The 25,583-nt window shown below is 40.0% G+C and overlaps 1 protein-coding gene and 1 pseudogene across 1 annotated transcript in view; one reads left to right on the top strand and one right to left on the bottom strand.

The window, feature by feature from the left end:
• The window catches only part of BLOC1S6 (biogenesis of lysosomal organelles complex 1 subunit 6), a 53,220-nt gene that overhangs the window by 10,213 nt on the left and 17,424 nt on the right, over positions 1 to 25,583 (top strand). Inside the window, exon 4 of the mRNA XM_022587187.2 lies at positions 1,843 to 2,041. The gene's annotated coding sequence lies outside the window, so the exon portion shown is untranslated. The remainder of the gene's footprint in view (positions 1 to 1,842; positions 2,042 to 25,583) is intronic.
• On the bottom strand, positions 6,728 to 7,910 carry LOC111181633 (large ribosomal subunit protein uL3m pseudogene; annotated as a pseudogene).

Raw genomic sequence — 25,583 nt, 5'->3', positions numbered from 1 at the left:
ACTATTATAACAAAATACCACAAGTCAAATGGCATATAAACAACAGAATTTTATTTCTCACATTCCTGGAGGCTTAGAAGTCCAAGATCAAGGTACCAGCATGGGTTGTGTTCTGGTGAGGACCCTCTTCCTGGTTCATGGCTGACCCTTCTTGGCTGTGTCCTCACATAGTAGAAGGGGCTAGGGAGCTCAGTGGGCTCTCCTTTATAAGAACACTAATCCTTTATGAGATCCTTACTGAAGTAAGTGGGGATGAAATGACTTTGGTCTAGCATTTGCTTTAAAATATTTTCTTTTATTTTTTTAAGATTTTTTTTTGAAGTGGACCATTTTTAAAGTCTTTATTGAATTTGTTACAATATTGCTTCTGTATTATGTTTTGGTTTTTTTGGCCACAAGTCATGTGGGATCTTAGCTCCCTGACGAGGGTTCGAACCCACACCCCCTGCATTGGAAGGTGAAGTCTTAACCACTGGACCGCCAGGGAAGTCCCTTTTTTTTTTTTTTCTCTTTTTAAAAAATATTTTAGTTTTAGAAAGTACAGAAAAGTGAAGCAAGTATAGGATTCGATAATGATTTAACTTGGTTAATGAGTATTCTACATTATTCATTATACATTATATAATGTTATACATATTCATTATACTATTTTTTCTGCTTCTTTGTGTTGGAAATTTTCTTAATATAAAATTTAAAAATATAAAGAAAATGACAATAATTTACAGAGAGAAGTAAAATAAGCTACCTGGATGTTCAAGTTACCTTCACCAAGAATACAACATGGAAAGCTAATTTGATTTAAGACTGCTGGGTACACCTGCAGTCCTAGCAAGGGGCGTTAGCTGGAGGATCCAAGCTAACGGCTCCATGCTCTGGGGTCATTTCCACCAAGGAGAGTCACCCACTGGGGGGCCCTGGCAGGACTCCCATCCCTCAGACTTGCTTGAAAAGTTACTGGCTTTCTCTGAGCTGCCCTAGGCCAGATAGAAGCTCAGTCTTCTGGCTGGCTTGTAGGATTCTATCTGTGTCTAAATCCAGAACATCACCTCACTACTATATTGCTATAATTTCTGTTATTTTTGTAACATGACAATGTGTACCACAAAAGACGATTGCCCTGTTAACCATATGAGATGACTGAACCATCCTTTCTGTTTTCCACATCTTCCTCCAAAGACAATTCTGTTTACTAAATTACAACTCCAGTATGGTCCCATCTCCCTAAGAATACAACCAGAGCATCTTTGAGTGCCCCCGAACTCTCTGCTTACTCATTCACAGCTTCCTACTTTACTCCAACAGACAACTGATCCTCTCCTTTGTGTGAGGATGGCTTAGTCTCTCATTTCAAGTCTTGAGGGGCACCTCACGGTTGTTCCCTCCCATCCCAGCCATGTCTCCGATGGAGCTGTCCATTATCCATCACAGTTAAAGCCTAATCAGCTCAAGACCAGCAGGAACAAGCCTGTAGTCTGACAAAATCAGCCTCACGGCAAGGGGGTGCACTACAGAGCTGTGATGTGCTGCCCTCCACAAAGGACCTCTAGCAGGTGTATTCTGTTTTTTTTTCACTGAAACATTCTTTTTCTTTTCTTTTTTAATTGAATGTAAGATTCTTTAAATTCTATAGTGCTTTACAATTTTCAAAAGTTTCACATGTGATTTCATAGAATCCCATAATAATCTCTTTTTCCTATCCCCTACCCTTATGTTGTCCCTCCCCCCCCTTCCCTCTTCCCATTGGTAACCACTAGTTTGTTCTCTATATCTGTGAGTTAGCAGCTGTATTCTTATGGGACGTTTAGACTAATTACAGAATGAACTTTCCTCACATGTCTACAGATGAATTAGCACCAGAGAGATCATTTTTACAGAATGACAGCTCGCTTCAAGAGCACAGAGTGAGGGCTCCAGAGGCCTCTGGGTCTGAGCTCTCCTGTTTGACCCCTGTACCCTGGGACTGTGATGGTCACTCAGGCAATGACATTGACCCATCTGTGGCCAGGAGCTCCTGTCTCCCCTTCTGCTCTTCTGTCCCAAGGTAAGTTCCAGGGACTGTCTCAAGACTTAGACATCTGATGTCTACATCCATCCCACTCCCCATCCCCATGTCAGGCACTTAAATCCTGTTCCAGGCTGAGGGGGTGGGTGCCTCTATTGCTGCCACCAGTGGCAGCAGGGATCTGTTTCTCCTGCTTCCAGCTTCTGGTTTTGCTTTAAGACCTCATATTCTTGGGATACGTGACAGACCCTGCTAACTCAACTGCTGGTTCAGCTTCTGTTCCTGCTGGCAGCTCCATTCCATCAGATGTCTTAGGGGCTGAAACCTGAGAAGCGAAGGGCAAGGTGAGGATTCCTGGCCTTGCAGCCTGACCTGTCTGCCCAACTCTCTGCCTTGTTTGCCCTTCACCAGCTCCAGGAGTGACAGAGGTGGCTAAAGAGGCGCTAATGCTACCCCCATGGTTTACAGTGCATTTTCACAGGCATGATTTAATTTGATCCTCTTTCAGATCTGTGAGATAGTTATTCCTATTTAAAGAGATAAGAAGTTAGGGCACCATGAGGTTAAGTAATGTGTTTACAGTCACAGAGTTAATTGGCAGCAGGACCATGATGTGAAGTGAAGTATTCTGTCTCCTGGGGGAGCTTTTCTGTATCTAAATCCAATTTATTACTAAACCACTATATTTCTATAATTAAAATATTATTTGTAGCAACCAAGTTATATTACCATAGAAGATGACTCATTATCAGTAGCAGGCTGAGATTGTTCCAGTAGCCAAATGCCATATTTCATTTTCATCCATGTGGTGAATGTACTATTTTTTCCTAATTTTTCATCAGGAGGAGTCAATAGATAATATATATAGTTGATAAATCAAGAAAAAGAGGTATAAATATACTACATACAGTTTCAGTGGTAATCAACAGTAGAACTTAAGACAGAAACTACTAGTAAAACCTTTGAGTAATGGGTGTGGGAGCGGTGGGGTTGGTGGGGATGGGTGGTGGGAGGTTTTTGTTTCGCATTTTAGGCACATCTGTACAGTCTGAGTTTTTAGAACATGTGCGAGTATTACTTTTTTTTTTAATAGATCTTTATTGGAGTATAATTGCTTCACAATACTGTGTGTAGTTTCTGTTGTACAACAAAGTGAATCAGTCATATGCATACATATGTCCCCATATCCCCTCCCTTTTGGATTGGAAGAATCAATGTTGTGAAAGTGACTATACTACCCAAAGCAATCTACAGATTCAATGCAATCCCTATCAAACAACCAATGGCATTCTTCACAGAATTAGAACAAAAAATTTTACAATTCGTATGAAAACACAAAAGACCCTGAATACCCAAAGCAACCTTGAGAAAGAAAAATAGAGCTGGAGGAATCAGGCTCCCCAACTTCAAACTATACCACAAAGCTACAGTAATCAATACAGTATGGTACTGGCACAAAAACAGAAATATAGATCAATGGTACAGGATAGAATGCCCAGAGGTAAACCCACGCACATATGGGCGCCTAATTTACGACAAAGGAGGCAAGAACATACAATGGAGAAAAGACAGCCTCTTCAATAAGTGGTGCTGGGAAAACTGGACAGCTACATGTAAAAGAATGAAATTAGAACACTCCCTAACACCATACACAAAAATAAACTCCAAATGGATTAAAGACTTAAAGGTGAGTATTACTTTTAAATAAAAATTTTAAAAATAGGAAAAAGAAATGAAATAAAATAAAAAGTATCCCATCAGTGAGGGGTTGTTTAGTCATACGTAATACTAGGCAGCCAGTAGAAAAGCCAAGGTCCATCTATACAAATTTTAAGTAAGAAAAACAAACTGCAGAGTGGTGTGGTTAGGATAATATCATTTATTTCGAATATTGTGTGTGTGCATATGCATGTGAGTGTACCTGCACACCAAGCTGGGAGGATATATATCAAAGTGATAGCAAAGTATGGGGATACATGGCAAAGTGGGGAGGAGAGAAAAGACTTTTTAAATATTCTACACTTTTATATACTGTTTTAAAAATTTTTTTACTTTATATTGGAGTATAGTTGATTTACAAGATTGTTATGCTGTTTGTTTTTTCAAGGAGCATGCATTGAATATGAATGTATGGAACGTTCTGCAGGTTCAAAGCTAAAGTGATTCTGAGTGTGTCCCTTTTCTTTTTTGCTATGGAAGAGCCAAGCGTCACGGTACTGTGTTAGGTATGAGGGTGAGGATATTACACTGACCTGTAGAGAGGAAATTCACGGGTTCTCTGCTCCTTAGTATTGTTCCCAAAGGGAAGTTTGTGAATTGAATCACTCCACTGTCATGCCTTACTGTCACCACAGAGGTGACCAAAAGTCTGATTCGTGTTTCTTTTTATATAGTTCTATTTCCTTCCTCTGCTCGGTTTTGAGCAAATGTCACCAAGAGTGTGTGGGATTTAAATCTCCAAGTCTAGTATCTGATGATCGTGGCAAGGTATCTGTCTCACACTTTGGAGTTCTGGACTTGGGGGTCTTGAGTAACCCCAATACTTGTTAGAATCCTTTGGCAATTCAGTTATTTTTGTATTTTATTTTATTGTGGAAAGAGCACTTAACATGAGATTTACCCTCTTAACAAATTTTTAAGTATTCAATATATTATTGTTGACTATAGGTATGATAGTTGTATAGCCTATCTCTAGAACTTATTCATCTTTTAAATTTTATTTTTCCTTCCAGTTTTATTGAGATAAAATTGACATACAACATTGTATAAATTTAAGGTATACAGCATAATGATTTGACTCACATCATGAAATGATTACCACAATAAGTTTAGTGAACATTCATTATCTCATATAGTTTAAAGAAATAGAAAAGTAAGTTCTTCCTTGTGATGAGAACTCTTAGGATTTACTGTCTTAACAACTTTCATATATAACATATAGCAGTGTTAATTTTATTTATCATGTTGTACATTTCATCCCTAGTACTTATTTATCTTGTAACTGGAAGTTTGTACCTTTTGACTGCCTTCATCCAGTTCCCCCTCCTCCCACCTCCACCTCTGGGAACCACAAATCTGATCTCTTTTTTCATGAGTTTGTTTTTGAAGTATAATTGACCTACAGCATTATGTTAGGTCCTGTTACACAATGTAGTGATTGTATATTGCTGTACATTTCAAAATTATCCCTACAATAAGTCTAGTTACCATCTGTCACCATACAAAGATATTACATAGTTATTGAATGTATTCCCCACACTGTACATTTCATACCGTGATTCATTTATTTTGCATCTAGGAGTTTGTACCTCTTAATCTTCCTCACCTATTTCTATCCTCCACCCACCCCCTCCCCTCTGGCAACCACCCTTTTGTTCTCTGTATCTATAACTCTGTTTCTGTTTTACCATGTTTATTCATTTGCTTTATTTTTTAGATTCCACATATAAGTGAAATCATACAGTATTTGTCTTTCTCCTGTCTGACTTATTTCACTTAGCATAATACCCTCTAGGTCCATCCCCATTGTTGCAAATGGCAAGATTTCATTCTTTTTATGGCTGAGTAGTATTCCACTGCATGGTTGGGGCTGAATCCCTGCCTGGCTAGCTGCTTGGCCTGAGGCATCCCAGTACTGGTGCCAACAGGCTGGTGGGTGGGTCCAGTCCTGGTGCTAACAAGCTAGAGGGAGGACTCCAAAGTGGCACTTGCTAGCACCAATGTCCTTTTGGTAGATGATTCTCCAAAATGGATGCTGCCAGTGTCTGTGTCCCCAGGGTGAGCTCCAGTTGCCTCCTGCTTCTCCAGGAGGCTCTCCCAGATCAGTAGGTGGGTCTGACCCAGGCTCCTTTTAAATTACTGCTTCTGTCCTGAGACCCAGTGTGTGTGAGATTCTGTCTCTGCCTGTTAAGAGTGGACTCTGTTTCCCACAGCCCTCTGGGTCTCCAGAAAGTAAGCCCCACTGCCCTTCAAAGTCAAAACGTTTTGGCGACTCATCTTCCTGGTGTAGAACCCCTGGGCTGGGGAGCCTGATGTGGGACTCAGACCTCATTTTCCTTGGGGAGAGCCTCTGCAATTGTAATTATTTGTGGGTCACCCACCCCCGGGGTATGAGTCCTGGCTACACCACGTCTCTGCCCCTCCTACCCTCTCATTGTGGTTCCTTCTTTATATCTTTAGTTGTAGGAGATTATTTCTGCTAGTCTTCAGGTCTTTCTCATCAATAGTTTCTCTGTAAGTAGTTGTAATTGCAGTGTGCCCATGAGAGGGGGCTGGCTCAGGGTTTTCCTACTCTACCATCCTGGCTACTCCCTCATTTTTCTTTTAATTAAAAGAGGTTATATTTATGAACACTTTAAGACAACTTGGGAATTATGCAGTAAAAGAGAATAAATCCTTCAAATTACAAAGATTTTGCTAATATGCAAACTGCCAATCCATCTAAATTTGGCATATCCTGTCTACTTAAGTAGTAAGTTTTGTATAAGCAGTAATTTTTTAAGTAGTAATTTGTTTAAGTAGTAATTTTTCTAACAAAATTCAGTTGGAGAACCAGTGATATATTTATGCCTTTGACAAAGATAACAAGTATGGTATTGCTGTGGTTGAGAAAAGAGAATATAAATCCTGGCTATCTTATTGTTCTGGCTCATCAAAACTCAACATGTGAGGTTCTGTCATGTCCAGTGAGGTTAGGCAAATGTAATAGGGTTACATACTGTGTTGTTACATGTTTTTATCATATAAATGGTCTGGTTGTTCCTCTTCTTCTCCATTAGGAAAATATATAGGAAATAATAAATTTTAATAGGAATCCTTATATGCAGGCAGTTTAGAATCTCTGAGCAATTTTTATGTCCAAGTACAGAGCCATTTACATAGCTTATTTGGGCTTTGTATCCATACTTGCAGTCCATATGCTGTGCTATCTGTGCTTCCCATTTGTACAGGCATTTTAGTTCCAGGCCAGACTCTGGCAACAACACAGGTTGAAATTGTTCTAAGTCTCCTGTGGATTTTTGTTTGACCATGAGTAGGAGGCTGGCCTTTAAATCCCCATGTTGTCATGATGCCTTGAAAACCTTTACCAATATCGTTTTTGTTGTGACATTCATATACTGTCTGGGAGAAAATGAGCAGCGTAAGGAGGAGTGCCTGGTTTAATGACAGCGTTGTCTGTTACATGAAAGGTTTTAACTTTCCATACTGGCAGCAATCCAAGTTCTCAGTAAATTTCCAATAGAGATGCAGAGTTATAGACATGTGTTACAGTTTTTCCTCCTACAGTTAGGGCTGCCATTTTCCCATTATGGTTTTCCTTTGGAGTATATTTTAGGATGTGATAGTCTTGTATCTTAAGTAATGTGACCATATGCTTTTGACCGTTTTTGGTCCATAAAGGCATCATGCCCAGCTTCAGTTTGATAAGGCCAACTTTAGAGAAACCTGGTTCCCAAGGATATAAAGGCCATGGTTCATCTTTCAGAGGACGCAGTTTACTTACTAATTGGGCTTTATTTTTATCAGAGATCAACTGCTTAACAAATGGGACATTTTCTTTGCAAAGGTGCTTGTCCTAGCAAGTACAGCTCTTGCTGTGGAGACTTCTAAGCAGAAGCCAGATGTTTCTTCTCTTCCCCAAGCCCCGAGCAGCAGCCAGGCTGCCTGTGCCTCAGGCCAGTACCTGGGCATTGGTTTGTGTCAGCAGCCTCCAACCAGGCATTCTGTGGCTGGGAAGGGGTCCTCCTGAGACACTTCTGGGCGCCCTACCACTCTGTTTTCAGGGCTTCCCTGCTGTGAGTCAGATATCTGGGAGCCATTCATCCAACCATCTGTGAATTAGAACTTACTCCTCTTGCTTAACGGAAACTTTCTGCCTGTTGTAACTCCCCATTTCCCTCACCCCCAACCCCTCACCACTCCACTCTTTGATTATATGAATTTGACTATTTTAGATACCTGATATCAGTGGAATCATGCAGTATTTGCCTTTCTATGACTCGCTTATTTCACTTAGCATAACGTCCTCAAGATTCATGTATCTTATTGCATATTGTAGAATTTCTTTCTTTTTTACAGGTGGAACAGTATTCTGTTGAATGTGTATATCACATTTTATTTATCCATTTATCTGTCATTGGACATTTGTTTCCACATCTTTGCTACTGTGAATAGTGCTGCAATGAACATAGAAGTGCTAATATCTTTGAGATCCTGATTTCAATTCTCTTAGATAAATACCCAGAAATGGGATTGCTGGATCATATGGTAGTTCTGTTTCGAATTTTTTGAGGAACCTTCATACCGTTTTCTATAGCAGTTGTACAATTGTGCATTCCTACCAACAGTGTGCCAGAGTTCTAATTTCTTCTAGTTTATCCAGTTGGTGTATAATTGTTCATAGTAGTCTTTTATGATCCTTTTAATTTCCACGGCATCAGTTGTATGTCTTTTCTTCCATTTATGATTTCATTTATTCGAATCTTTTCTTTTTACCTTACTCAGTCTAACTAAGTAAGGTGAAGAAGCCCGTGCACTGCAACGAAGAGTAGGCCCCGCTCACCGCAACTATAGAAAGCCCACACACAGCAACAAAGACCCAAAGCAGCCAAAAAAAAAAAAAAAAAAAGTGATAATTAAGAAAATAGGGCTGTTAGTGTTAGTGTAGAATAGAGATAGTGTGTTCTCTAAGGTCAGACAGTCAAGTCTTCCACCATTCACTACAATTTATATGATCATTGTAATAATTTATATAATCAATATGTGCTTAGACATTGGAAACCCAAAGATAAAAGAGACAGACTTACTTCTTTTAACCATGGCATGTACAATCACGTATTTACCTGGGTGACCATGCTGCTAACCTCTGTGAGCTTTAGTTACTCCATTTGTAAAATAAAGGCAATATTACTGTTATATTCCTTCTAGGTTTAGGGTTCTGGTGGAGCCTAAATGAGATTAGGGTTCTGGTGGAGCCTAAATGAGATTAACCATGTAACACAGTGCCTGTCGTATACTAAGTGCTCAATAAATATCTGTTTGTCTTTTCTAAAAGGTTTACTAACCATTCTTGGTAGCAACATCCAATTGCCGATTCCTTTAATTTTTGGTACAGTTTTAACTCTGTCTAGTTTTGGATCTCTAACTTTTCTCTTATTCCTGGTTTTTTATCATGCCCATGTAGTTTTCTTCTTAGAGTCCCTTGAAGGCTGCACCATTTTTTTCTTCCTTTCAATGCTCGTGTATATTGGCATCTTTTTACTGACTGACTGACTGACACGCTTATTTAAGTGTGTATTTATCCAAGCATTTTATTTTTTCCAACTTAGATTATATTCTTGTTCTTGAGTTATTTAAATACATACTTAGTTTAGAATACGTACTAGTTTCTGGAAAATTTGCCAGAATTATTCATGATATTTGGGGAAACGCTCTAGATATAGAAGGAAACCAATTCCCTCTCTGCTCTTTTTTTTTTTTTTCAGGTGCATTTGATTTTGCAGATGAGCCTGGAAGCATTAGTTGCAAAGGTATGCCTTTGCCTCTCTGTTACATGAAAGTATAGAAATGTACAAAGAAGCTAAAGTAAGCTTGTGCTGTTCTGAGGAAGAGCTTTCATGCAATCTGCAGATACTAGGTTCCATTAGAAAGTCAGTATTCCCTCTCTACCCCACTGCTGCCAATAACTAAAGCTGCTGAAGAAGAGTGAGTTTGGGGTGTGTCTCCCCACCTTTTCTACCTTTCTTTACTTTGAACTCTCAGCGTCCTCTGAGAGTGTTCTGTCCTTTTTTTTATTTTCTCAAACAAATCCTTCCTTGGGCAGAATTGTCGAATGAACTCCCCTGTCAGCATTCCCTTTGCTGCCTGCTCCTCCTCCTTTACTCCTCTGTGAAGGCCTCTCCCCTCTTCTTGCCCAGCCCCCAATCCTCAGTCAGGGTTCAACCAGAGAAACAACCAGTAGGAGATATATTTAGAAATTTACTGCCTGGAATTGGCTTACATGATTGTGGTGGCTGGCAAGGCACACTGGTAGGGTAGGCCATCAGGAAGGGCAGACTGGGACTCTTGGGCATCAGCTGAAGCTGTTATCCACAGAGGAATTTCTTCTTCAGAGAAACCTCAGTTCTGCTCTTAAAACCTTTCAACTGATTGAATCAGGCCCACCAGATTATCTTACATAAAGAATCTTCCTTAAAGTCAACTGATTACGGATTTAATTCACATCTACAAAACACCTTCACTGTAACACCTAAATTAGTGTTTGATTAAATAACTGGGGACTATGTCTAGCCAAGTTGGCATATAGAACTGACCACCACACCTCATTTCCTTTAAGATTTGGCTTTCACATACTGGCTTAATGGGTAACTAAAATGTTAATTGATGGAACCTGAATACCTCTTGGGGATATTTTCATTTTATGAAGAAATCTTGATGAACCAAAGGAATGAAACAATAATAATAATAAAAAAAGCTAAGGTATGTGTGATTTGGGGTGGAGTAGGGATGGGAATGAAAACCACTGCCTATTCAAAAGACCAGGACTGCCCACAGGTAGAAGGAAAAACACTGCTACTCTAGAAGATTTGGGGCAAATAGTATTTAAAGAGAGATAACTCTTAGTAGATGAAATATCTAGTTACTTGGAATCATTATTGACTGTGACAATCCTGAGTTGTTTCTTATGTCCGTGTGAATCCCATTGCAAGGCCCAAGTGACTTTAAAGGAGTCCTTGCTGAAGGGGGAAAGGCCATCTTACTGAGAGAGAACTGGACCCCAGCCAGCAGAAGGTATCTAGTATTAATGCTGGCTGAGGAGGAGGGTACACTGATTCTCTCTTCTTTCTCACTCAGCAGCTCTCTTGTTGCAGTCATGCCTACTTTTTTCTTTTCCCTTTTTCCCAGTCTGCTAGCATACTCCTGTGAGTGAAACAAAAGCTTTTTTTATTTTTAAATTTTTTATTTATTTTTGGCTGTATTGGGTCTTTGTTGCTGTGCGCAGGCTTTCTCTAGTTGCGGCCAGTGGGAGCTACTCTTCATTGTGGTGCATGGGCTTCTCATTGCAGTGGCTTCTCTTGTTGCGGAGCATGGGCTCTAGGTGCGTGGGCTTCAGTAGTTGCAGTGCACGGGCTCAGTAGCTGTGGCTTGCAGGCTCTAGAGCGCAGGCTCAGTAGTTGTGGTTCATGGGCTTAGTTGCTCTCTGGCATGTGGGATCTTCCCAGACCAGGGATCGAACCTGTGTCCCCTGCATTGGCAGGTGAGTTCTTAACCACTGTGCCACCAGGGAAGTCCCCGAAAGCTTTTTAATGTTATTTTTAAAGCAGGCATCCATTGATTCTGTGGCAAGACTGCTAGTTGCTTTCCAACATCCACTTTCCCCTTCTTCCCAATGTTTACCTGTGTACATGGTTGTTCTGTGAAAGACTACCACTTGCGGCCTCTCAACAACTAAGTGTGGCATGTGGCAAAGTTCATTCAATGGGATTTGTGTGGAAGTATATACCTAATTTCAGGTCATGGCATGGAGGGGGGTGTGTCCTCTCTCTCCAACCCTTCCTTTCCATCCTGCTGCCTGACATGTGGACATGGTGGGAACGGTTCCCTGGGTCATACAGATGAGGCCAACACTCAAGTGATGACTGAGTTAACAAGCTGCGAGGAGTCTGTGTCCCTGTGTGTGAGAGATAGACTTCTATCTTGTTTGAGCCACTGTTACCTTAGTCTTTGTTATAGCAGCTGAATATGTATGTACCCTAACTAATATAAATCCTACCATAGGCAAAATACTGAGCTAGGCAATGAATGTCTAAAGATGAGTAAAACAACTTGACAGTGCAAATCTTTATTTATTTAATTTATTTATTTTTGGCTGCGTTGGGTCTTTGTTGCCGCACGCGGGCTTTCTCTAGTTGCGGCGAGCGGGGGCTACTCTTATTGCGGTGCGCGGGCTTCTTATCATGGTGGCTTCTCTTGTTGTGGAGCATGGGCTCTAGGCATGCAGGCTTCAGTAGTTGTGGCACGCGGGCTCAGTAGTTTTGGCTCGCAGGCTCAGTAGTTGTGGCACACGGGCTTAGTTGCTCCACGGCATGTGGGATCTTCCCGGACCAGGGCTCGAACCTGTGTCCCCTGCATTGGCAGGCGGATTCTTAACCACCGTGCCACCAGGGAAGCCCGACAGTGCAAGTCTTGAGAAAGTTAACAACCTAGTGAGAGAGACAAATAAAATCTCAATAACTATAATAAAGGGTAGACTATGGTAACTGTCTGATTGGAGATATAAATAAAACCTGGTAGAAGAGATTAATTCTGGTTGCGGTATTAGGAAGGACTTCTTAAATAATGTGACATGCAACCTGGGATTTGGACAGTGAGTTGAATTCTGATAAATGGAAAAGGATAAATAGGGCATCTCAGGCAGAAGGAATAGTATGTGTAAAGGCAAAAAGACAAAAAATGCACACGTATATAGAAAATAACCCGCAGAAAAGGCAGAATGTCAGTGAATGCAGAGGAGGAATAGCCCAATTAGATAGGGACCAGATTGTGATGGCCCGTGAATGTTATATTAAGGAATTTAGTTTTGGATGTGTTGAATTGGAGGTGGGAATGGAAGGAATGTCCAGTAGGTAGCAGGAAATTAGATTCTGAAACTCAGAAGTGAGGAGCTCAGAAGTGAGGTGAGAACTGGAGATGTAGATCTCGGTGTCATCCATATCTAAGGGACAAAGTGAAATAGACAAGGAAGAAAGTGCAGAGTGAGGAGAGGGTGAGGAGGAAACATAGGCCACATCTTTTTTTTTTTTTTTTGCGGTACGTGGGCCTCACTGTTGTGGCCTCTCCCGTTGTGGAGCACAGGCTCCAGATGCGCAGGCTCAGCGGCCATGGCTCATGGGCCCAGCCACCCCGCGGCATGTGGCATCTTCCCAGACCGGGGCACAAACCCGTGCCCCCTGCATCGGCAGGTGGACTGTCAAGCACTGCACCACGAGGGAAGCCCCAGGCCACATCTTTTGAGGTGTGGGAAAGGGGAAGATGGCAGAAAAGGAGTCAGTGAAGGAAACCAGAGCGTGATCAGATAGGAAGGAAGAGACTCAAGGAAAGGTATGGTCATGGACATCAAGGAAGTCGTAAATGACCTCAGTTTACTCCCTTGTAGTGTCAAAATCATACTTTCATTATTAACCCATCGTTTCCTCAGCATTCCCGTCTTAGAAGCAGATCTCTTTAAGAATACAGTAGTTACCTAAATTCTTTTGGACTGCTTCAATACATCCTGCTTTTCTCTTGGCTTGTGAATCTGTAGGGTATGAGCAGAAACTAACCATAGTGGATGCTATGGTGTGCTGCCCGGATCCCTCCTTCAGGACAGAGGTGCTAATTCTCCTAGCTGTTGGGCACGTTGACTGCTGATGGCTCACACATCTGAGTTCCTTGCTGAAGGGTGCTAATTTGCCCGAATTCACACCTGTTGTCAGGGTATGCCTGCATCCAGTGATTAGTTGATGCTGGGGTACAAAGGCTCAGCCCCTTGCCTCTATTTGAGGCAACTCATAGCGTCATTTGTAGCTCCAGAGCTCCCCATAAGATCACCTGAAGCCTCTGATGCAACTCTTAAGCAGTTCAACTCATCTCCTTCCACCCCATCCTACTTCCTTCACTGTCTTACAGGTATTGTTCCTGAAAGTACCCTCCAGTAAGCCTCCTGCATGGAAATCTATGCTTCAGAATCTGTTTCTGAGGGAATTCCATCTAGGAAAGTTGGTGCCCATGCTGTCTTAGCAATGACAACCCATTGGCTGGCTAGCAATGTGGATTCCATCAGTGGTAGTAGATGGAATGTTGATGGTGCGTGGCATGCTGCATCTGTGCAGTTGTTAAAACTTTCACTGGTGGTGAGCTGGGATAGAACTCTAGTGGAAGGGATGTACTGCAAGGTATAATAACTTAGGTCTCTGAGATGTTTGGAAGAAGTAGTAAATATAAGGGCTACAGAATTAAATGGCTCTTGCTGTATGCTATTGAAACATTGGAGAAAAAATAGTGAAATATTGAGGGCAATTAACCTCCAATTCATGATGAAATGTGAAAGCCAGAAGCCTCCTTGGCAGCATACAAGCAAACTCTCAAATCCTGCAGCCAGACATCAGCAAAAGTTTAAGATCAGGACCTGGACTTTTTTTTTTTTTTTTTTTTTGCTGTACGCGGGCCTCTCACTGCTGTGGCCTCTCCCGTTGCAGAGCACAGGCTCCGGATGTGCAGGCTCAGCGCCAGAGGACCGGGGCACGAACCCGCGTCCCCCGCATTGGCAGGCGGACTCTCAACCACTGCGCCACCAGGGAAGCCCAGGACTTTTTAATAGCAGCAAAACTCCATCAAAGAATGAATTCTGAGCCACGACAAATAATGGTCTTGAATGAGTAGGAGTGGAACCCTGAAACTTGAGATGGGGATATCTCACCTGGGTTGATGAAGTTAAAAATCTTTAATCCTCAGATTTACCTGGACCCTCTGGGCCTGAACAAGTAGGCCTTTTCTTCCTTTTAAAGGCCAGTGATCCTCCTGTACTTGAAGATGGTGTAGAAGCCCTTCCCTTGTAAGGTAATATGCACCCACTCCCCATAGTCAACCCCCATCTCCCATCCTGGCTACCAGACTAATTAGTAGGGTCAAGTAACAATATAACCTAGCACTTCCCTTAGCTTCTAAGGGAGGAAATGGACCATATGCTAAAGGAGCTACCAGATGTAGCCAACATGTATTGGCAGGAGCTGAGTGAGTATATATGAGACTGGATTCTAAGGATGCTGGTTTAATGGGGGTGAGATAAGGTATAACATTGGATAAAGAAGAATTTATGAATATGGGAGCATCCTTCTATAACACAGGCTTTAACACCTTGGAAAATAGTGTCCACTTGCTGCAAGGATGGTTTTTGAGGAAGATTTGAAAAAGTGAAATGGAAAATTCACACTGCTTTGGAAGACAGAGATTAAAAGGCTCAGAGATATGTGCATTCTAGAGTAGATATATGAATCTGAAAAACCTTGCTGCTGCCTATGTTCTGAAAAAGAATCCAGATGATATTCCATTGACTAAAGTGGTAAGGAATGTGCTGGTAAACGGGGCACAAGAATCACTGAGAAACTTAATGGTAACTATCTCAGTGTTAACTAGGTCAGGGCTTCAGAAGTGATAGCCCAGAAGTGATGGGGATGGTAGGATCCTAAAGTAACATAGGCCGAGTAGTAGCACCAAACCCATCAGAAGCAAAGTGGATGCAATTATAATGATAAGCAGAAAGGGTAGAGTGGCCCCTAGAGGAGTCTGACACAGAGAGCTATAGAGGTTAAGAGATCGTGTGTCTAGGGTCAAGATGAATGGACAACCAATAAAGAGTTTTGAGTATTGCTCAATCTGTAAAATAGAAAGAAATCAAGAATGGATGATCAGGAGGCAGAGGGCCGCCACGCAAATAAAAAGTCGTGATTCCGTGCCGAGTTTCTGTATGTGAGTCAGTTTTCAGATCCAAAGCCCAAAGGGTATAGTCTGCTTTATTAGCTGTATCCTTGCCAGAGAAGATTAATATGATCTCAGGTACAGACTGTTGATGTGATGAATTCATTTTTTTCTGTCCTGGTAAGGAGAATAAGAAGCAGTTTGCACACAGATGGACACAGCAATATACATTTATGTTCCTGTCCTAGGGCTATGTTAACCTTCCATCCTCTGATATAATATAGTACAAAGGGGCCTGGATCACCTGGAGATGCAAGATATCACATGGGAACAAACTAGTGGTTACAAATGGGGAGAGGGAAGGGGAGAGGGACAAGATTGGGATAGGGGATTAAGAGGTACAACCTACTATGTATAAAATAAATAAGCTGGGACTTCCCTGGTGGTCCAGTGGTAAACAATCTGCCTTCTAATGCAGGGGACATGGGTTCGATCCCTGGTCGGGGAACTAAGATCCCACATGCTGCAGGGCATCTAAGCCCGTGCGCCTCAACTATAGAGCCCGTGTGCCTCAAACTACAGAGCCCACGCGCTCTGGAGCCCGCGTGCCACAACTAGAGAGAGAAATCCCGCACACCACAACTAGAGAGAAGACCACATGCCACAACAAAGATCCCGCATGATGCAACTAAGACCCAACACAGCCAAAAATAAAATCAATAAATAAAATAAATACTAAAAAAAAGCTACAAGGATATATTGTACAGCACAGAGAATACAGCCAATATTTTATAATAATTTTTTAACATCTTTATTGGAGTATAATTGCTTTACAATGGTGTGTTAGTTTCTGTTTTACAACAAAATGAATCAGTTATATATATACATATGTTCCCATATCTCTTCCCTCTTGCGTCTCCCTCCCTCCCACCCTCCCTATCCCACCCCTCCAGGTGGTCACAAAGCACCGAGCTGATCTCCCTGTGCTATGCGGCTGCTTCCCACTAGCTATCTACCTTAGGTTTGGTAGTGTATATATGTCCATGCCTCTCTCTCACTTTGTCACAGCTTACCCTTCCCCCTCCCCATAATAATTTTAAATGGAGTATAATCTATAAAAAGTTTGAGTCACTATGCTGCACACCTGAAACTGATATAATATTTTAAATCAACTATACCTCAATTAATTACAAAACAGATTTTAGTTCATCACAGTGAAGAATCTCTTAACAATTACAAATCCTCAAAAGTAACAGGCCACTTAGTGAAGTAATGAGTTTTTCATCCCTAAAAACTATTCAAAAGAGGTTGACAGTAATTAAGGATTTCTGTATTGGAAATGAAAAACAGCAACAGAGTTATAGACACTGAGAACAAAAGGGTGGTTGCCAGAGGGGAGGGGGTGGGTGCAGGATAGAAATAGGTGAGGGGAACTAAGAGGTACAGACTTTTAGATCAAAATAAATGAGTCACGGTATGAGATGTATAGTGTGTGGAATATAGTCAATAACTATGTAATATCTTTGTATGATGACACATGGTAACTAGACTTACCATGATAATTTTGAAATGTATAGTAATATCAAATCACTATGTTGTGTAACAGGAACTAATACAGTATTGTTGGTCAATTATACTTCAAAAACAAAAAGCAAACTCATAGCAAAAGAGATCAGATTTGGGGTTACCAGAGGTGGGGGTGGGAGAAATTGGAGGAAGGGAGTCAAAAGGTACAGACTTCCAGTTATAAGATAAGTAAGTACTAGGGATGTAAGTTACAATGTGATGAATATAATTAACTGCTGTATGTTATATATGAAAGTTGTTAAGAGAGCAAATCCTAGGGGTTCTCCTCAGAAGGAAAAAATTTTTTTCTATTTATTTAATGTTGTATCTATGTGAGATGATGGTGTTCACTAAACTTATTGTGATAATCACTTCATGATGCACGTAAGTCAACTCATGCCGTACATCTTAAATTTATACAGTGTTGTATGTCAATTATATCTCAGTAAAACTGGAAGAAAAAAACCATTGTTTAAGAGAGCCTGTTGAGGGGGTGACATGGCAAGAGCAGCCTCTATTTGTTGAGAGTGGTCCTCAGTCGACAGCCAACAAAAAAAATAAGGACTTCAAGTCCTACACCTGCAAGGGACTGAATTATTGAAACAACCTAAGTGATCACTTCCTCCTTGAGCCTCGAGATGAGGATGCAGCCAGCTGACACTTTGATTTCAGCCTTATGAGACCCTGAGCAGAGAACCTAGACAAAATGTGCCAGACCCCTAGCCCACAGAAGCTGTGAGCTAATACATCTGTGCTGTTTAAATTACTGAGTTTGTGGTAATACGTTACGCAGCTGTAGCAAAGTAATACAGGCCTTGTAAATATTTCTCCCTCCGAGTGTTTCTCCTTTGTCAATTGGCATGATATTAAGCTTTGTCAGTAGGAGGTGCTGGAGAGACATTGCAGGAGGAGGGTTTTTTCCTCTCTCTTCTTGATTCCCATGTGCTTCTCTCACTGGTGCTCCTGAAGTATATGCTGCTTCTACAGCTCCCGGCTCCTGCAGTGCACGCAGTTTCTGCACTGTCTGCTACTGTGTGCCAGTAGCACACAGTACCTCCCTGTGGGTAGTTTCTTCTAGCATCCCCTAGAATGGCTTTGCAGTTACGAGGTGGGGCATCTCCCTGTAGCTGGCATCCCTCAGTATCTCAGCAAGTTCTGCTGGTGTGGTACCATAGCAAGCTTCTCCACCATCCAGTGAGCCATAGCTATTCTGTCTCCAGCAAGATCTGGATCTTAGTCTTGGTGAGCCGGGCGTGGATCATACTTGCTCTCTCTGAGCCCCAGAGTTGTAACTGCTCCTTATATTTGCTATTATTGTGTTCTTTAGATTTCTCTTCATTTCCTACTGGCCAGTCCTGCATTACTCCAGTGTCTATTATAGTGAATAATTCTTTATATTAAACCTTCTCCATTCACATTACTTGGTGTTTTCTCTCCTGATTGAACTGTGACTGGCACACCCGACAAAGCTGGAATCCTGGTAGGACTCCCCAGTGGGGAGTTAGGACCAGACAGGAGAGCCAGTTGCTGCTTCAGTTGCCTCCTGAGGCAGAGAGGAAGGAGGGACAAAGACCCTGATTTCTTCTTTCCTCTCTCCTTCCAATCTCTCAGTATCCCAGCCTCCAGTCTCCATCAGTACCCCCCATTCGCCAAACCCATCTGGAAGCCAGCTGACACAGGGGCCAGAGAACATGGGCACCTGCAATACAGAGCAGAACAGGGAAAGGTGAGGAGTGGGTCTGAGGGCCACCAGGGCTGGAAAAATCCTGCATAGTCACTGACATTAAGGGATTAGTTGTACTAGGTTAATGATGAAATATAGAGGGATTATATTTATCTCTAAGTAAATTAAATGAGTGTATTTTTCTCCTAGAAACACATAATAAAGACTTTTATGAAATCTTAAAAGGAAAAATGACATTTTGAAATCTTTAGCTGTTAATAAAAATTAATGCTTTTAAATGTGCTCTTTCATTAGTAAATTAAGTGAGCAGTTTAGAAAAATTACTTTGGATGAAGATAAGTAAATAATTAATTGTAAAGACGGCACTTTCATAAAGTAATTCAAAAGATGTTGACAAGAAATTTACAGGAAGCCCAAAGACTAGAGCAATAATTTAAAAAATAAGTTGATCCACTGGAATTTTTAAATTGAAAAAGGAATTGGAGACTCTGAACTTTCTGTATTATTGACCTCATATTACAAGAAATTGAATTTTTATATATCATTTCACCATCTGGTCTGAAGGATCTTTGGAAATTATTCTTGTTTAGCAACAGAAATACTTTGAAGATCTTGAACATTTATAGTAACAAATAAGGATTATTTTGGAAAGCTAATGTATGTACTACTTTTAGCAATTTTGAATTAAGCAAGATTAATATATCCTAGCTAATTTAAATAAATCTACCCTAAAAAGAAAGCTGAGCACTGGAATAATTTATGCTGCCTATAGTCGCTGATAATCCCACTTTCTGCATCACACAGAAAGAGAATAAAGCAGTAATGGTTGGTGGCCACTTTGATATCTACACACTAAGATAATAAATGAATTTTGTGAAAACCCCAAAGTGGAAGAATCATTGTGTTTTGAACCAATATAAGCATATTAAAAGAGAATTTTAAGATGTAAAGTTCTTCAATGAATAAAATTTTCACCAATAGTTTTACTAATAGTCCAGAAGCAATGATGATATTTAAAATGATTACCACTCAATATTATGAATATTCCTTTACTCATGAATAACATCATGAGTCAGACATCATAATGCTAAAAAGAAGAAGAAAATAAGACACCTCGTTCCCCGCCCCGCCCCCATAGAAGCAGAATATTGACAGTGGTATTGATGGTAAAGAAAGCCGTGGGTGTTGGTAGTGATCTCTATACTTCAAGACTCAATCATCTCACTCTGCAAGTCTGGAACTTCAGTTGCCAGCTTAGCCAGTGGAGATTTACCCCTAAAAAGCTACCTTATTGTATAATATCGACTTGTACAAAAGAAGTGAGTTTGTAATAAAACGTAATTGCCGAACCCTCTGATACTCACTTAATTCATTTAGTCTCTCTTATCTCACCATGGAAGTCTACTTAAGAAGCTAAATAACAGTTGAAGGGTTACTTCAGAAACCTAAAACCTATTTAAGAAACCAAATTAAGGTTGGTGAATATATGTAACTGATAAAGTTAATTTGTATATGGGGACCCACAAAATAGAAGCCACCGCAGTGGCCTGGCCCATGTCACATAACAAAACCTAAGTCAGCCTACTCTTACAGAAACACCTGTCGAGGAATCCTAACGTATACTGCTCGCGATCCTCCAACTCAGCCTTAGGTAGCTTACCTTACCCTAGAAAATAGGACCTGCTGGCCTTACAAGGAAGTCCCAACTTTCTAGCCAATCATGCCCTGTTTCCACATTGCCTCTTTATTTTTTTTATTTGTAAATTTTTTTGTTTTGAAGTATAGTTGATTTACAACATTGTATTAGTTTCAGGTGTACAGCAAAGTGATTTGGTTTTATATATATATATCTATATTCTTTTTTTGATTCTTTTCTATTATAGTTTATTACAAGATATTAAATATAGTTCCCTGTACTATACAGTAAATCCTTGTTTATCTGTTTTATAGATGGTATTGTACATCTGTTAATCCCATACTCCCAGTTTATCCCTCCTCCCCCTTCCCCTTGGGTAACCATAAGTTTGTTTCCTATGTCTGTGAGTCTATTTCTGTTTTGTAAATAATTTCATTTGTACTGTTTTTTAGATTTCACGTATAAGTGATATCGTATAATATTTGTCTTTCTCTGACTTACTTCACTGAGTATGACAGTCTCTAGGTCCATCCATGTTGCTGCAGATGGCATTATTTCATTCTTTTTTATGGTTGAGTAATATTCCATTGTATATATGTACCACATCTTCTTTATCCATTCCTCTGTAGATGGACACTTAGGTTGCCTCCATGTCTTGTCTAACGTAAGTAGGGCCACTATGAACATTGGGGTGCATGTATCTTTTTTAAAAAAAATTTTATTGGAGTATAGTTGATTTACAATGTTGTATTAGTTTCAGGTGTGCAGCAAAGTGAATCAATTATACATATACATATATCCACTCTTTTTTAGATTCTTTTCCCATATAGGCTATTACAGAGTATTGAGTAGATTTCCCTGTGCTATACAGTAGGTCCTTATTAGTTATCTATTTTATATATAGTAGTGTGTTTATGTCAATTGCAATTGCAAATTAAGCCCTCGTTGGTCACATCGTTTGCAAATATTTCCTCCCATTTTGTGGGTTGTCGTTTTGTTTATGGTTTCCTTTGCTGTGCAACATTGCCTCTTCTAATGTTCTATAAAACTCACTCTTGCTCTAAATCCCTCTGTACAAAAGGCTTTTACTCCCCCAATCCATGGATTGTTTTCCTTTAAATAAAGGACATCAGACTCATTACTGAATTGTTCTAGTTTTGTCATTTGACATAAACGAGGCACTAATAACAGAAATAATACTGTTTCTTCTGGCATGTAATACGTACTTAGGGACCGCTATTATTTGTAATAGTGCTTCACAGCTTACAGATCCTTTTCATATGTCTTACTGAGTGTTTAATTCTCACAAGAAATATGTCAAGTAATGGGTCTGGTATTATCTCCCTGTCTCTTTTACTTATGGGAAAAAAAACAGAGAGATTAAGTGACTTGACTAAAATCTCATAACTGATATAGTTGATAACTATTGCTTTGGTTGGGCCAAATTCCTTTCTCATTTTGGTAACATGACTCTGATTTTCCTTTAAGGAACTACACCTGTGCCTTTCTGTAACTCCTAGCAGGACTGTCAATCAAGGGGCTTTGCCTCTTTCTGTTACATATGACCCACACTAGCCCATCAGATCTCTCTATATCCCCCTGGATGCAGAGACTGCTCCTTGGTATTTACCTGAAGGCATTGAAAAGTTATGTATGCACAAAAACCTGCACCTGGATGTGTACAGCAGCTTTAGTCATAATTGCCAAAACTTGGAAGCAGCTATGATGTCCTTCAGTAGTGAAAAAATAAATAAACTGTGGTACATCCAGACAATGGATTATTACTCTATGCCAAAAACAAAATGAGCCATCCATCCACGAAAAGACATGGAGGAACCTTAAATGCATGTTGCTAAGTGAAAGCAATCTGAAAAGGCTACATACTATATGATTCCAAATACATGACATTCTGGAAAAGGCAAAACTATAGAGTAAAAAGATCAGTGATTGCCTGGGATTAGAGCAGAGGGAGAGATGAATGGGCAGTGCACAGAGGATTTTTAGGGCAGTGAGTCTACTCTGCATGATACTATGGTGGTGGATACATGTCATTATACTCGTCCAGTTTCATAGAATATACAACATGAAGAGTGAACCCTAATGTAAACTATCAATTTTGGGGGATAATGATGTATTAATGTAGGTTTATCAGTTGTAACAAATGTAGCACTCTGGTGGGGGACGACCTGATAATGCATGGCAGTGCAAGGTGTCTTTGTACCTTCCTCTTAATTTTGCTGTGAACCTAAAACTGCTCTTATAAAAAGTCTCTCTCTATATATGTGTATGTATAGCTGATTCACTTTGTTATAAATCAGAAACTAATACACCTAAAAAAGAAAAAAAAAGTCTATTTTAAAATGTCAAAAGCTGTTGCTTTTGACCACTGCGTATATTTTACAAACTTTTTGGTGGTAAGGGTAGGAGAATGTGTTGGTGAAACAATCCATGGAAGGATATGTTTTTTAGATAATGCAAGAAAGGAATGATGGAAATGTAGTAGAGTTGCATAGGGTGGAAGAATTTTAGTACTTTGCTAATGTGAAAGAATATTTCTCATGTAAATGTAAGAAAAGTGGTTAAAACTGCTGAGACACCTTTTTGGGTTGGTTAACCACAGACAAATGGTAAACTGTTTTTTTTTAATACCCCAACTTCTTTCGTTTTCTACCTTCAGTTCCCTTCTTTCCTTTTTATTATTTTGCAAGCACATCACCCTATATGAATGTTTTCAAATTTTCAACACTTTAATCCACTAGAAGGATAAGGTCATGGGCTGTAACATCTTTCTCCTGTATATTTTCCCCTTTTCCATCCCTTTTCTCTGCAGCCCCTGGTCCCTGCATCTTTCTTGCTCAAATCTTTTTCTCTCCCTACCACCATTCTTTCTTTTATTTTTGGAAAAGGATGGAGAGAGATGAAGGGAAGGGACAAGCAAATCCTGTGAGAGAATTAGGTCAAACTGGGATAGATTTTTTAAATCAAATCTTAGCACATTCTAAATATAGGACACCTGATCAACAGAAGGAATAGAAAATATTCATGTATTAACATGTTTATTTCTTTACTTGAATCTGCTACCTACCGACTCCCTTTTTGTTAGCAAAAATAATGTAGGAAAATTTAAGGAAAACAGAAAAAACTGAAAAATGGATAAAAGGGTTTGTGTATTTATTGCATAAGATTTGCTCTCCCTCTTTTGGATTTTAAGTTTCTTGAAATCCAATGGACTTAGTTTCCTTTTGCTATGAATATATACAGCATTTAGCTCTTTCTGACTATCATTTCTTTGGACTAACTTCTCCAGAGCTATATGACTACATTTTGTGTTATCATTTGTCATTGTAAGTTCTCTTGCTCTAAAAGATTATACAACAATTTTCTCCATTAGGTTCTCTTACTAACCATTTAATCTGTGTTATTCTTGTCTTCCCCAAAAGACAGCACCTCGAGGTCCTTGAGTCTGAAGTATACTTTTGCTACTTATGGTGTCTTTGTTTTTCCTGTTGGAAGCCTTTACTAGTTTTTGTCTGCATATTACATTGACCTGTCCTTCAAGGTACAGCTAATTTCCTCTATTAGGTTTTTAAAATTTCTCTAGTTACTTCCCAATCATGCACTACACAACTGCACATCTGTGGCTGGTTGAATAATGCCCCCTGCAAAGGTGTCCACTTTCAATTCCCCAGAATCTGTGAATGTTACCTTACACGGCAAAAGGAACTTTGCTGATGTGGTTAAATTAAGGACTATGAGATGGGGCTATTATCCTGGGTTATGCTGGTGAGCTCAGTGTAATCACAAGGGTCCTATGAGAAAGAGGCCAGGATAGGAGAGGAGATGATGCAACAATGGTAGTAGAGGGAGAAAAGGCAATGTGATGTGAGGCCGTGAGCCAAGTAATGCGGCTGCTCTCTAGAAGCTAAACAAGGCAAGGCAGAGGATTCTTCCTCAGAGCCTCCAGAAGTAACTAGCCCTGCCGACACCTTGATTTTAGCCCACAGAGACTGATTTTGGACATTTGACCTCCAGAACTGTAAGGTAAGAAATTTGTGTAGTGTTAAGCAAGTCTTTGGTCATGTGTTACAGCAGCAATAGGAAAACAATATGACATCATTACGTATTTTATATTCTTCTAGGTCTGTTCCACATAATTTAGTACTTTACTGTCAAACTCTCTAATTCTACTATGTGTAATTGGTAGAATATAAATTCCTGGTGGACAGGAACAAGCATTTTTACCCCCTTTTTTTTTTTAAACACCCTACAGTGCCTAGTCCCGTCTTAGGTACTCAGCTATTTGAAGTGGGTTATAACTTTGGTGCATAAAAGAGAATGGCGACTACCAATGGGGAAATGAAAGGCATTTCAAAAGAAATATATAACTCAACAAACTGTGTTTACTTCCTTGGCATCAAATTCCAACCTTTTGATTTTGAACTTTGTGTCACATGCAGTGCTAGGTGCACAGTATTTGATTAATGGAGGCTGGAATACAGAGTGCCCTCAACAAGCACTTGATGCACTGAGCTGAAATCTGTGGGGGTAAAGAAGGAAAAGGAGAAAGAGAAAAGCAATGTGGGTCTGGCAGAAAGTCTTCCTCGTCTATTTGGCCGATTCATTTTTGTCACATTAAGTAAAGTTAAAATGCTTTACAAGAACATTCATTCTTTTAAGTGTTCTTTTTTGCTTAACATTTTAATGTTCAATTAATTTCATCCATTAAATTTAAATAACCAGTATTTAAAAGTCCAAGTTATATGCTTAATACTGTGCTAAGAGATAAAGAGGTTACAGACCACCTGTAGAACAAGGGTCTATTCCAGAAGGTCTTAGTATCTAGTTAGGAGATAATACTAACAATCAGCTAAGGTTACCAGGCGTTTACCAGGTGCCATCTTCTGTGATTCAGACTTTGGAGATTATAGATATTTGGAATTTGGGGCTCGAAAATCAATACCTCATTCAGCAAATACTCATTGAGAACCTATTATGGTTTTCTGTGAATAAGAATTTCTGTTTGGAGTTTGCAATTTGATAGAGGAAGAGAAGTAACGAATACAAGAATGGATTAAGTGCTAAATAGCAGGAGGATGCTTTGTAGTTGGGAAAAGGTTATTACTTTCTGAGAGTTGAAAGGGGATGCAGGACTGTGAATGATTTCAAAGTAAAGGTATTATTTAGGCCGAGCCTTGAAAGATGAGTAGGACTTTGAAAAGAATAAAATATTCCAGGCATGA

This window comes from Delphinapterus leucas, chromosome 2 (assembly GCF_059928025.1).
Source record: "Delphinapterus leucas isolate spDelLeu-1000000601 "Yukka" chromosome 2, BTC_Dleu_Yukka2, whole genome shotgun sequence".
In the NCBI taxonomy this organism is placed as follows: domain Eukaryota; kingdom Metazoa; phylum Chordata; class Mammalia; order Artiodactyla; family Monodontidae; genus Delphinapterus; species Delphinapterus leucas.
Note: the sequence above shows the minus strand (reverse complement) of the source record. Positions and strands in the feature narration are given on the sequence as shown.